At 48.0% G+C, this 12,064-nt stretch overlaps 1 protein-coding gene and 1 non-coding gene across 3 annotated transcripts in view; both read right to left on the bottom strand.

The window, feature by feature from the left end:
* The window catches only part of USP3 (ubiquitin specific peptidase 3), a 118,658-nt gene that overhangs the window by 62,815 nt on the left and 43,779 nt on the right, over positions 1-12,064 (bottom strand). The window lies entirely within an intron of this gene.
* On the bottom strand, positions 11,637-11,756 carry LOC134938709 (U5 spliceosomal RNA). The gene has a single exon (XR_010181213.1). It is a non-coding gene; the product is annotated as a U5 spliceosomal RNA (small nuclear RNA).

Genomic DNA, 12,064 nt, shown 5'->3' with positions numbered 1-12,064 from the left:
TGGCTCACAACAATAGTAATAACCCGATCTTTGTAACAATAACTATGTACAAGTATTGCAGACAATCCGCACTTGGGATGGGCGCCCAGCATCCACTACGGACTATGAGAAATAGAATTATCGGTAAGTAAATTCTTATTTTCTCTAACGTCCTAGTGGATGCTGGGACTCCGTCAGGACCATGGGGATTATACCAAAGCTCCCAAACGGGCGGGAGAGTGCGGATGACTCTGCAGCACCGAATGAGAGAACTCCAGGTCCTCCTTAGCCAGAGTATCAAATTTGTAAAATTTTACAAACGTGTTCTCCCCTGACCACGTAGCTGCTCGGCAAAGTTGTAATGCCGAGACCCCTCGGGCAGCCGCCCAAGATGAGCCCACTTTCCTTGTGGAGTGGGCCTTTACAGATTTAGGCTGTGGCAGGCCTGCCACAGAATGTGCAAGTTGGATTGTGCTACAGATCCAACGTGCAATCGTCTGTTTAGACGCAGGAGCACCCATCTTGTTGGGTGCATACAATATAAACAACGAGTCAGATTTTCTGACTCCAGCTGTCCTTGAAATATATATTTTTAATGCTCTGACAACGTCCAGTAACTTGGAGTCCTCCAAGTCGCTAGTAGCCGCAGGCACCACAATAGGCTGGTTCAAGTGAAAAGCCGAAACCACCTTAGGGAGAAAATGAGGACGTGTCCGCAGTTCTGCCCTGTCCGAATGGAAAATCAGATATGGGCTTTTGTATGATAAAGCCGCCAACTCTGAAACTCTCCTGGCTGAAGCCAGGGCCAATAGCATGGTTACCTTCCATGTAAGGTATTTTAAATCTACCGATTTTAGAGGCTCAAACCAATGAGATTTGAGAAAATTCAAAACTACGTTCAAATCCCACGGTGCCACTGGAGGCACTATTGGGGGTTGTATATGTAGTACACCTTTGACAAAAGTTTGTACTTCAGGCACTGATGCCAATTCCTTCTGGAAGAAGATTGATAAGGCCGAAATTTGAACTTTAATGGACCCCAATTTTAGGCCCATAGACAATCCTGCTTGCAGGAAATGTAAGAATCGACCCAATTGAAATTCTTCCGTTGGAGCCTTCTTGGCCTCACACCACGCAACATATTTTCGCCAAATGCGGTGATAATGTTGTACAGTCACTTCCTTTCTAGCCTTAATCAAGGTAGGAATAACTTCCTCTGGAATGCCCTTTTCTTTTAGAATCCGGCGTTCAACCGCCATGCCGTCAAACGCAGACGCGGTAAGTCTTGGAACATACAAGGTCCCTGCTGAAGCAGATCCCTTCTTAGAGGTAGAGGCCATGGATCCTCCGTGAGCATCTCTTGAAGTTCCGGATACCAAGTTCTTCTTGGCCAGTCCGGAGCCACCAGTATTGTTCTTACTCCTCTTTTCCGTATAATTCTCAGTACCTTTGGTATGAGAGGCAGAGGAGGGAACACATACACTGACTGGTACACCCACGGTGTTACCAGAGCGTCCACAGCTATTGCCTGAGGGTCTCTTGACCTGGCGCAATATCTGTCCAATTTTTTGTTGAGGCGAGACGCCATCATGTCCACCTTTGGTCTTTCCCAACGGTTCACAATCATGTGGAAGACTTCTGGATGAAGTCCCCACTCTCCCGGGTGAAGGTCGTGTCTGCTGAGGAAGTCTGCTTCCCAGTTGTCCACTCCCGGGATGAACACTGCTGACAGTGCTATGACATGATTCTCCGCCCAGCGCAGAATCCTTGCAGCTTCTGTCATTGCTCTTCTGCTTCTCGTGCCGCCTTGTCGGTTTACGTGGGCGACTGCCGTGATGTTGTCCGACTGGATCAACACCGGCTGACCCTGAAGCAGCGATTTTGCCAGGCTTAGAGCATTGTAGATCGCTCTTAGCTCCAGTATATTTATGTGAAGGGACGTCTCCAGGTTTGACCACACGCCCTGGAAGTTTCTTCCCTGTGTGACTGCTCCCCAGCCTCGTAGGCTGGCATCCGTAGTCACCAGGACCCAGTCCTGTATGCCGAATCTGCGGCCCTCTAACAGATGGGCACTCTGCAACCACCACAGGAGAGACAACCTTGTTCTTGGTGACAGTGTTATCCGCTGATGCATGTGCAGATGCGATCCGGACCATTTGTCCAGCAGATCCCACTGAAATGTCCGTGCATGGAATCTGCCGAATGGAATCGCTTCGTAAGAAGCCACCATCTTTCCCAGGACTCTTGTGCATTGATGTACTGACACAGTTCCTGGTTTTAGGAGGTTCCTGACAAGTTCGGATAACTCCCTTGCTTTCTCCTCCGGGAGAAACACCTTTTTCTGAACCGTGTCCAGAATCATTCCCAGGAACAGCAGACGAGTTGTCGGGGTCAATTGAGATTTTGGAAGATTCAGAATCCACCCGTGTTGCTGAAGCACTACCTGGGATAGTGCTACACCGACTTCCAGCTGTTCTCTGGACTTTGCCCTTATCAGGAGATCGTCCAAGTAAGGGATAATTAATACGCCTTTTCTTCGTAGAAGAACCATCATTTCGGTCATTACCTTGGTAAAGACCCGAGGGGCCGTGGACAAACCAAACGGCAGCGTTTGAAACTGATAATGACAGTCTTGTATCACGAACCTGAGATACCCTTGGTGTGAGGGGTAAATTGGGACATGCAGATAAGCATCTTTTATGTCCAGGGACACCATGAAGTCCCCTTCTTCCAGATTCGCTATCACTGCTCTGAGTGACTCCATCTTGAACTTGAATTTCTGTATGTACAGGTTCAAGGATTTCAGGTTTAGAATAGGTCTTACCGAACCGTCCGGCTTCGGTACCACAAATAGTGTGGAATAATACCCCTTTCCCTGTTGTAGGAGGGGTACCTTGACTATCACCTGCTGAGAATACAGCTTGTGAATGGCTTCCAAAACCGACATCCTTTCTGAGGGAGACGTTGGTAAAGCAGACTTTAGGAACCGGCGAGGGGGAGACCTTTCGAACTCCAACATGTAACCCTGAGATATTATCTGCAGGATCCACGGGTCCACTTGTGAGCGAGCCCACTGATTGCTGAAAATCTTGAGTCGACCCCCCACCGCTCCTGAGTCCGCTTGTAAAGCCCCAGCGTCATGCTGATGGCTTTGTAGAACCCGGGGCGGGCTTCTGGTCCTGGGCAGGGGCTGCTTGCTGCCCTCTCTTACCCTTTCCTCTGCCTCGCGGCAGATAAGACTGTCCTTTTGGTCGCTTGTTTTTATAGGAGCGAAAGGACTGCGGCTGAAAAGACGGTGTCTTTTTCTGTTGGGAGGGGGTCTGAGGTAAAAAAGTGGATTTGCCGGCAGTTGCCGTGGCCACCAGGTCCGAAAGACCGACCCCAAATAATTCCTCTCCTTTATATGGCAATACTTCCATATGCCTTTTGGAATCCGCATCACCTGACCACTGTCGCGTCCATAAACTTCTTCTGGCAGATATGGACATCGCGCTTACTCTTGATGCTAGAGTACAAATATCCCTCTGAGCATCTCGCATATAAAGAAAAGCATCCTTTAATTGCTCTAAAGTCAATAAAATACTGTCCCTATCCAGGGTATCAATATTTTCAGTCAGAGAATCCAACCACACTACCCCAGCACTGCACATCCAGGCTGAGGCTACTGCCGGTCGCAGTATAACACCAGTATGTGTGTATATACTCTTCAGTGTAGTTTCCAGCCTCCTATCTGCTGGATCCTTGAGGGCGGCCGTATCAGGAGACGGCAACGCCACTTGCTTTGATAAACGTGTGAGCGCCTTATCCACCCTAGGGGGTGTTTCCCAGCGCGCCCTAACCTCTGGTGGGAAAGGGTATAATGCCAATAACTTCTTGGAAATTAGCAGTTTTCTATCTGGGTTAACCCACGCTTCGTCACACACGTCATTCAATTCCTCTGATTCTGGAAAAGCTACAGGTAGTTTTTTCACCCCCCACATAATACCCCTCTTTGAGGTACCAGCAGTATCAGAGATCTGCAAAGCCTCCTTCATTGCCGTGATCATATAACGTGTGGCCCTATTGGAAAATACGTTTGTTTCTTCACCGTCGACACTAGATTCATCTGTGTCGGTACCCGTGTCGACTGACTGAGGTAAGGGACGTTTTACAGCCCCTGACGGTGTCTGAGACGCCTGAGCCGGTACTAACTGGTTTTCCGGCCGTCTCATTTCGTCAACTGACTTTTGTAATGTGCTAACATTATCACGTAATTCCATAACTAAAGCCATCCATTCCGGTGTCGACTCCCTAGGGGGTGACATCACCATTACCGGCAATTGCTCTGCCTCCACACCAACATCGTCCTCATACATGTCGACACACACGTACCGACACACAGCAGCCACACAGGGAATGCTCTAATCGAAGACAGGACCCTCTTAGCCCTTTGGGGAGACAGAGGGAGAGTTTGCCAGCACACACCAAAAGCGCTATAAATGTATATAAACAACCCTAGAAGGTGTTGTTTTTGATATAAGCGCTTTTAATATATCAATATCGCCAAATTATGCCCCCCTTCTCTTTGTTACCCTGTTTCTGTAGTGCAGTGCAGGGGAGAGTCCTGGGAGCCTTCCTCACCAGCGGAGCTGAGCAGGAAAATGGCGCTGAGTGCTGAGGAGAATAAGCTCCGCCCCTTTTTCGGCGGGCTTTTCTCCCGGGTTTTAAGAAAACTGGCCTGGGTTAAATACATACATATAGCCTTAATGGTTATATGTGATGTATTTATTTTGCCACTAAAGGTATTTAATATTGCTGCCCAGGGCGCCCCCAGCAGCGCCCTGCACCCTCCGTGACTGAATCAGTGAGACGTGTAGCAACAATGGCGCACAGCTGCAGTGCTGTGCGCTACCTTCATGAAGACTGAGGAGTCTTCTGCCGCCTGCTTTCCGGACCTCCGTCTTCAGCGTCTGTAAGGGGGATCGGCGGCGCGGCTCCGGGACGAACCCCAGGAGGACCTGTGTTCCGACTCCCTCTGGAGCTAAGTGTCCAGTAGCCTAAGACTCCAATCCATCCTGCACGCAGGTGAGTTGGAAATCTCTCCCCTAAGTCCCTCGATGCAGTGATCCTGTTGCCAGCAGGATTCACTGAGATTTAAACCTAAAAAAACTTTTTCTAAGCAGCTCTTTAGGAGAGCCACCTAGATTGCACCCTTCTCGGACGGGCACAAAAACCTAACTGAGGCTTGGAGGAGGGTCATAGGGGGAGGAGCCAGTACGCACCATGTGATCCTAAAAGCTTTATTTAGATGTGCCCTGTCTCCTGCGGAGCCCGCTATTCCCCATGGTCCTGACGGAGTCCCAGCATCCACTACGACGTTAGAGAAATCTTATTTTCTCTGACGTCCTAGTGGATGCTGGGAACTCCGAAAGGACCATGGGGATTATACCAAAGCTCCCAAACGGGCGGGAGAGTGCGGATGACTCTGCAGCACCGAATGAGAGAACTCAAGGTCCTCCTCAGCCAGGGTATCAAATTTGTAGAATTTTGCAAACGTGTTTGCCCCTGACCAAGTAGCAGCTCGGCAAAGTTGTAAAGCCGAGACCCCTCGGGCAGCCGCCCAAGATGAGCCCACCTTCCTTGTGGAATGGGCTTTTACTGATTTAGGATGCGGCAGTCCAGCCGCAGAATGCGCCAGCTGAATTGTGCTACAAATCCAGCGAGCAATAGTCTGCTTAGAAGCAGGAGCACCCAGTTTGTTGGGTGCCTACAGGATAAATAGCGAGTCAGTTTTCCTGACTCTAGCCGTCCTGGAAACATAAATTTTCAAGGCCCTGACTACGTCCAGTAACTTGGAATCCTCCAAGTCCCTAGTAGCCGCAGGCACCACAATAGGTTGGTTCAAGTGAAAAGCTGATACCACCTTAGGGAGAAACTGGGGACGAGTCCTCAATTCCGCCCTATCCATATGGAAAATCAGATAAGGGCTTTTACATGACAAAGCTGCCAATTCTGACACACGCCTGGCTGAAGCCAAGGCCAATAACATGACCACTTTTCACGTGAGATATTTTAGATCCACGGTTTTAAGTGGCTCAAACCAATGTGATTTTAAGAAACTCAACACCACGTTGAGATCCCAAGGTGCCACTGGAGGCACAAACGGGGGCTGAATATGCAGCACTCCTTTCACAAACGTCTGAACTTCAGGTAGTGAAGCTAGTTCTTTCTGGAAGAAAATCGACAGAGCCGAGATCTGTACCTTAATGGAGCCTAATTTCAGGCCCATAGTCACTCCTGCTTGTAGGAAATGCAGAAATCGACCTAGTTGAAATTCCTCTGTTGGGGCCTTTTTGGCCTCACACCAAGCAACATATTTCCGCCATATGCGGTGATAATGCTTTGCAGTTACATCTTTCCTGGCTTTAATCAGCGTAGGAATGACTTCCTCCGGAATGCCCTTTTCCTTCAGGATCCGGCGTTCAACCGCCATGCCGTCAAACGCAGCCGCGGTAAGTCTTGGAACAGACAGGGCCCCTGCTGCAGCAGGTCCTGTCTGAGCGGCAGAGGCCATGGGTCCTCTGAGATCATCTCTTGAAGTTCCGGGTACCACGCTAGTCTTGGCCAATCTGGAACCACGAGTATTGTTCTTACTCCTCGTTTTCTTATTATTCTCAGTACCCTTGGTATGGGAGGCAGAGGAGGGAACACATAAACTGACTGGTACACCCACGGTGTCACTAGAGCGTCCACAGCTATCGCCTGAGGGTCCCTTGACCTGGCGCAATATCTCTCTAGTTTTTTGTTTAGGCGGGACGCCATCATGTCCACCTGTGGCCGTTCCCATCGATTTACAATCAGCGTGAAGACTTCTGGATGAAGTCCCCACTCTCCCGGGTGGAGGTCGTGCCTGCTGAGAAAGTCTGCTTCCCAGTTGTCCACTCCCGGAATGAACACTGCTGACAGTGCTAGTACGTGATTTTCCGCCCATCGGCGAATCCTTGTGGCTTCTGCCATTGCCATCCTGCTTCTTGTGCCGCCCTGTTGATTTACATGGGCGACTGCCGTGATGTTGTCTGACTGGATCAGTACCGGCTGGTGTAGAAGCAGGGATTTTGCCTGACTTAGGGCATTGTAAATGGCCCTTAGTTCCAGAATATTTATGTGTAGGGAAGTCTCCTGACTCGACCATAGTCCTTGGAAGTTTCTTCCCTGTGTGACTGCCCCCCAGCCTCGAAGGCTGGCATCCGTGGTCACCAGGACCCAGTCCTGTATGCCGAATCTGCGGCCCTCTAGAAAATGAGCACTCTGCAGCCACCACAGCAGACACACCCTGGTTCTTGGAGACAGGGTTATTAGGCGATGCATCTGAAGATGCGATCCGGACCATTGGTCCAACAGGTCCCACTGAAAGATTCTGGCATGGAACCTGCCGAAAGGAATTGCTTCGTAAGAAGCCACCATCTTTCCCAGGACCCGCGTGCAGTGATGCACCGATACCTGTTTTGGTTTCAGGAGGTCTCTGACTAGAGATGACAGCTCCTTGGCTTTCTCCTCCGGGAGAAACACTTTTTTCTGGACTGTATCCAGAATTATACCCAGGAACAGTAGACGTGTCGTCGGAACCAGCTGTGATTTTGGAATATTCAGAATCCAACCGTGCTGGTGTAGCACCTCCTGAGATAGTGCTACTCCCACCAACAACTGCTCCTTGGACCTCGCCTTTATTAGGAGATCGTCCAAGTACGGGATAATTAAAACTCCCTTTTTTCGAAGGAGTATCATCATTTCCGCCATTACCTTGGTAAACACCCTCGGTGCCGTGGAGAGTCCAAACGGCAGCGTCTGGAATTGGTAATGGCAATCCTGTACCACAAATCTGAGGTACTCCTGGTGAGGATAGTAAATGGGGACATGCAGGTAACCATCCTTGATGTCCAGGGATACCATGTAATCCCCCTCGTCCAGGCTTGCAATAACCGCCCTGAGCGATTCCATCTTGAACTTGAATTTTTTTATGTATGTGTTCAAGGATTTCAAATTTAAAATGGGTCTCACCGAACCGTCCGGTTTCGGTACCACAAACAGTGTGGAATAGTAACCCCGTCCTTGTTGAAGTAGGGGCACCTTGATTATCACCTGCTGGGAATACAGCTTGTGAATTGCCGCTAGCACAGCCTCCCTGTCTGAAGGAGTAATCGGCAAGGCAGATTTTAGGAACCGGTCGGGTGGAGACGCCTCGAATTCCAGTTTGTACCCCTGAGATACTATTTGCAGAATCCAGGGATCCACCTGTGAGCGAGCTCACTGATCGCTGAAATTTTTGAGGCGGCCCCCCACCGTACCTGGCTCCGCCTGTGGAGCCCCACCGTCATGCGGCGGACTTGGAAGTGGGGGAGGACTTTTGCTCCTGGGAACCTGCTGTTTGTTGCAGCCTTTTTCCCCTACCTCTGCCTCTGGACAGAAAGGACCCGCCTTTTCCACGCCTGTTTTTCTGAGTCCGAAAGGACTGTACCTGATAAAACGGCGCCTTTTTAGGCTGTGAGGGAACATGGGGTAAAAATGCTGACTTCCCAGCAGTTGCTGTGGAAACTAGGTCCGAGAGACCATCCCCAAATAATTCCTCACCCTTATAAGGCAAAACTTCCATGTGCCTTTTTGAATCTGCTTCCCCTGTCCACTGGCGAGTCCATAAGCCTCTCCTAGCAGAAATGGACAATGCACTTATTTTAGATGCCAGCCGGCAGATCTCCCTCTGTGCATCTCTCATGTATAAGACTGAGTCTTTTATATGCTCTATGGTTAGCAGAATAGTGTCCCTGTCTAGGGTGTCAATATTTTCTGACAGGGAATCTGACCACGCAGCGGCAGCACTGCACATCCATGCTGACGCAATAGCTGGTCTAAGTATAATGCCTGAGTGTGTATATACAGACTTCAGGATCGCCTCCTGCTTTCTATCAGCAGGTTCCTTGAGGGCGGCCGTATCCGGAGACGGTAGTGCCACCTTTTTAGACAAACGTGTGAGCGCTTTATCCACCCTAGGAGGTGTCTCCCAACGTGACCTATCCTCTGGCGGGAAAGGGAACGCCATTAGTAACTTCTTAGAGATTACCAATCTTTTATCAGGGAAAGCCCACGCTTCTTCACACACTTCATTTAATTCTTCTGATGGGGGAAAAACTACGGGTAGTTTTTTCTCCCCAAACATAATACCCATTTTAGTGGTACCTGGGTTTAGATCAGAAATTTGTAACACCTCTTTCATTGCTTCAATCATGCAACGAATGGCCTTAGTGGACATTAGACTAGACTCCTCGTCGTCGACACTGGTGTCAGTATCCGTGTCGACATCCGCGTCTGCCATCTGACTGCAGTGAGCCTGTTGCCAGCAGGTCTCACTGTAAAAATAGGATTTTGGTACTTACCAGGTAAATCCTTTTCTTTGAATCCATAGGGGGCACTGGAGTACTCTTGGGATATGGACGGGCGTAGCCGAACAAAGGCACTGAATATTCAAATTTAGGACTCTCCCCCCCTCCATATCCCCAAGTACCTCAGTGTACTTTGCCAGTGTTTTTTACTGAGCGAACAGGATATAGAGAGGTTGACAATGGAGAATACCTATAACATAACGGACAACAACAAAGTTGACCTATAACCTTATTGTCAACTACACAGTTGACACCATAACCATAACATAACGGACAACAACAATGTTGACCCATAACCTTACTGTCAACTAAACAGTTGACCCCATAACCGATAGAACTTTATAATTTGAACCAATCGGTGAAAATGTGTTATTATAAGCTCCTCTGAGCTTAATATCAATGAAGTAAACTTGTTACCCTAAGCTCCCTTGAGCTTAAAACAACCCAGGTAAAACTGCTCTGGGTGGGCGTCCAGTGCCCCCTATGGATTCAAAGAAAAGGATTTACCTGGTAAGTACCAAAATCCTATTTTCTTTATCATCCACTAGGGGTCACTGGAGTACTCTTGGGACGTACCAAAGCTTCCCTCGTGGGCGGGAGAGCTGTTTGATACTTGTAACAGTAGGCAGCCAAAGCTAGATGCTGACGGCGCCACCATTCATAACGTGTAAAAGTGCACAAACGTGGTGCACTGAAGGCTATGTAGCCGCGTCGTAGACGCTCCACGACCCGCTGGGTCTGACATTCCCACAGAACCTGTGGGATGAACTATTACTGACGTAGGCGATTGTAACTTAGCCTTAAAGTAAGCCTGACTTGTAGTCATTATTATCCAACTGGATAATGTCTGCTGAGAAACTGGCTAACCCCAGTTCGCAGTATCATATAGAACAAACAACGTATTCATATCACGTACTGTAGACGTTCGGTACATATATAAACGCGTAATGCGTGTACCACATTCAGAATTCTAGAATGTGCTGTCCCCACAGGAACCACTATTGGTATATTGATGTGAAGAATACGAAAGCGGATTTCGTCCGAAGATCTGCTTTGTCATGAGAAACTCAAATACGGTGGCTTGGAATACAAGGCACCCAAATATGAAAACAAAACCCTTGCCGAAGCACCCTTGCCGACGACAAGGCTAGAAGAAAAATGTTTTCCAAAGTGAGAAACTTAATTCTCATTTGTTGTAAGGGTTCAAAAAATATGAAACTTAATTCCCATTTGTTGAAAGGGTTCCAAAATATGAAAACTGTAATAAATCTGAACCCAACCTCAAATCGCCTGGCGCTGTAGGTGGGATAAATAGAGTCTGAACTTTGGTGACACCTTGTAGAAAGATGTTTACAGACGCAAATAGAGGCAAACGTCTTTGAAAATACGTTTACCACACAGATACCTGCACACTTAGTGCAGATGAACGCAGTTTTCCATCCCACCCTGTTTAACAGAATACGGGTAACTTGAAGTATGATGTTGGAAACTTCCGAGGTTTACATCCTATGTAAACACACTAAATTTTTTTTTAATAATGAGCTGCCTTAAGCGGCTTACTATTTCGTAACATGGTTGGTATAACCGATACTGTAATGCTCTATTTTTTAAGAGGGCGGTCTGAACCCTCACCCCGTCAACCGCAGCTGCGGTACATAGATAATAAGTATATAGATAAGTATGGGTAAAAGAACGTTCCCTGATGTAACAGGTTGGACGTATTATGAGCGGGCCAAGATCGTGTGCAAGTATTCCTTGAAAATTCGAGAAGCAAACTTCTACGAAATCCATGAGATACCACCAGTATGACTGTGACGAACTGTCTTCTGATCCGTTTTGGCAACGGAGAGAGAAACGGAAGATGGCGGAGCCAGATACACGATGCTGAATGACCCCATGAATGTGAGAGACTTCACCGCCACTGCCCTTGTGATCTGTTTTGTACACATACTGAGCTTTTGTAATTGTGGCGAGATGCCATCATGTATACTTGAGGGTAACCTCCTTCTGTGGACTCAGATATGAAACACCTCTGGATTTAATGTCCAGTTTTGAAGATCCAAATGCTGACGGGTGAGATCATCTGTCTAACAGATGTCCACTCACGGATTGATCTCTTGACATTTTCACATAATGGCGTTCTGAGCCATTGAAGATTTGAGTTACCTGCCGCATTGCCATGCGGCTTCTTGGTTTTCACTGGTTGTTGTGTATGCAACTGCCGTTGCTTCGTTTGACTGCTTAAGGCCAGCGTGAGCCAGGCATGAAAAAACAAAATTACATGAAACTCACGGTTGTTTCTCTCCACGAAAATCTTTAGTAAAAAGCGAAAGATTTATTCGTTCTGAAGAGAAACCAGAGTCTATCCCTGGTCAGACTGAAAGTGAATCATTTATTGCATTGTAAAATGCACAGAGTTCTAGGACATTTATCGACAGCAATCTGTCGTGTTTTAGAACCTTTGCGTTGATTTTAACTACAAATCCTGACTCTCTGTGACTGTCGTCCAGAGTATATGCACCCTTGTCCCTCTGTGGGTACGCGAGTGAAGGGTGGCGAACTAAATTGAAAACACATCTTTATTCTTAATAGATGAATACACCAATGTACCGCTAGTGTGCGTGTACTTTTGTTCTTGCTGGTGTAGTAGGTAAAAGTATTTGATTTACCGT

The sequence above is a fragment of the Pseudophryne corroboree genome, chromosome 6 (assembly GCF_028390025.1).
Source record: "Pseudophryne corroboree isolate aPseCor3 chromosome 6, aPseCor3.hap2, whole genome shotgun sequence".
NCBI lineage: Eukaryota > Metazoa > Chordata > Amphibia > Anura > Myobatrachidae > Pseudophryne > Pseudophryne corroboree.
The sequence above is the reverse complement of the archived record's forward strand: the minus strand, read 5'-3'. Positions and strand labels throughout refer to the sequence as shown.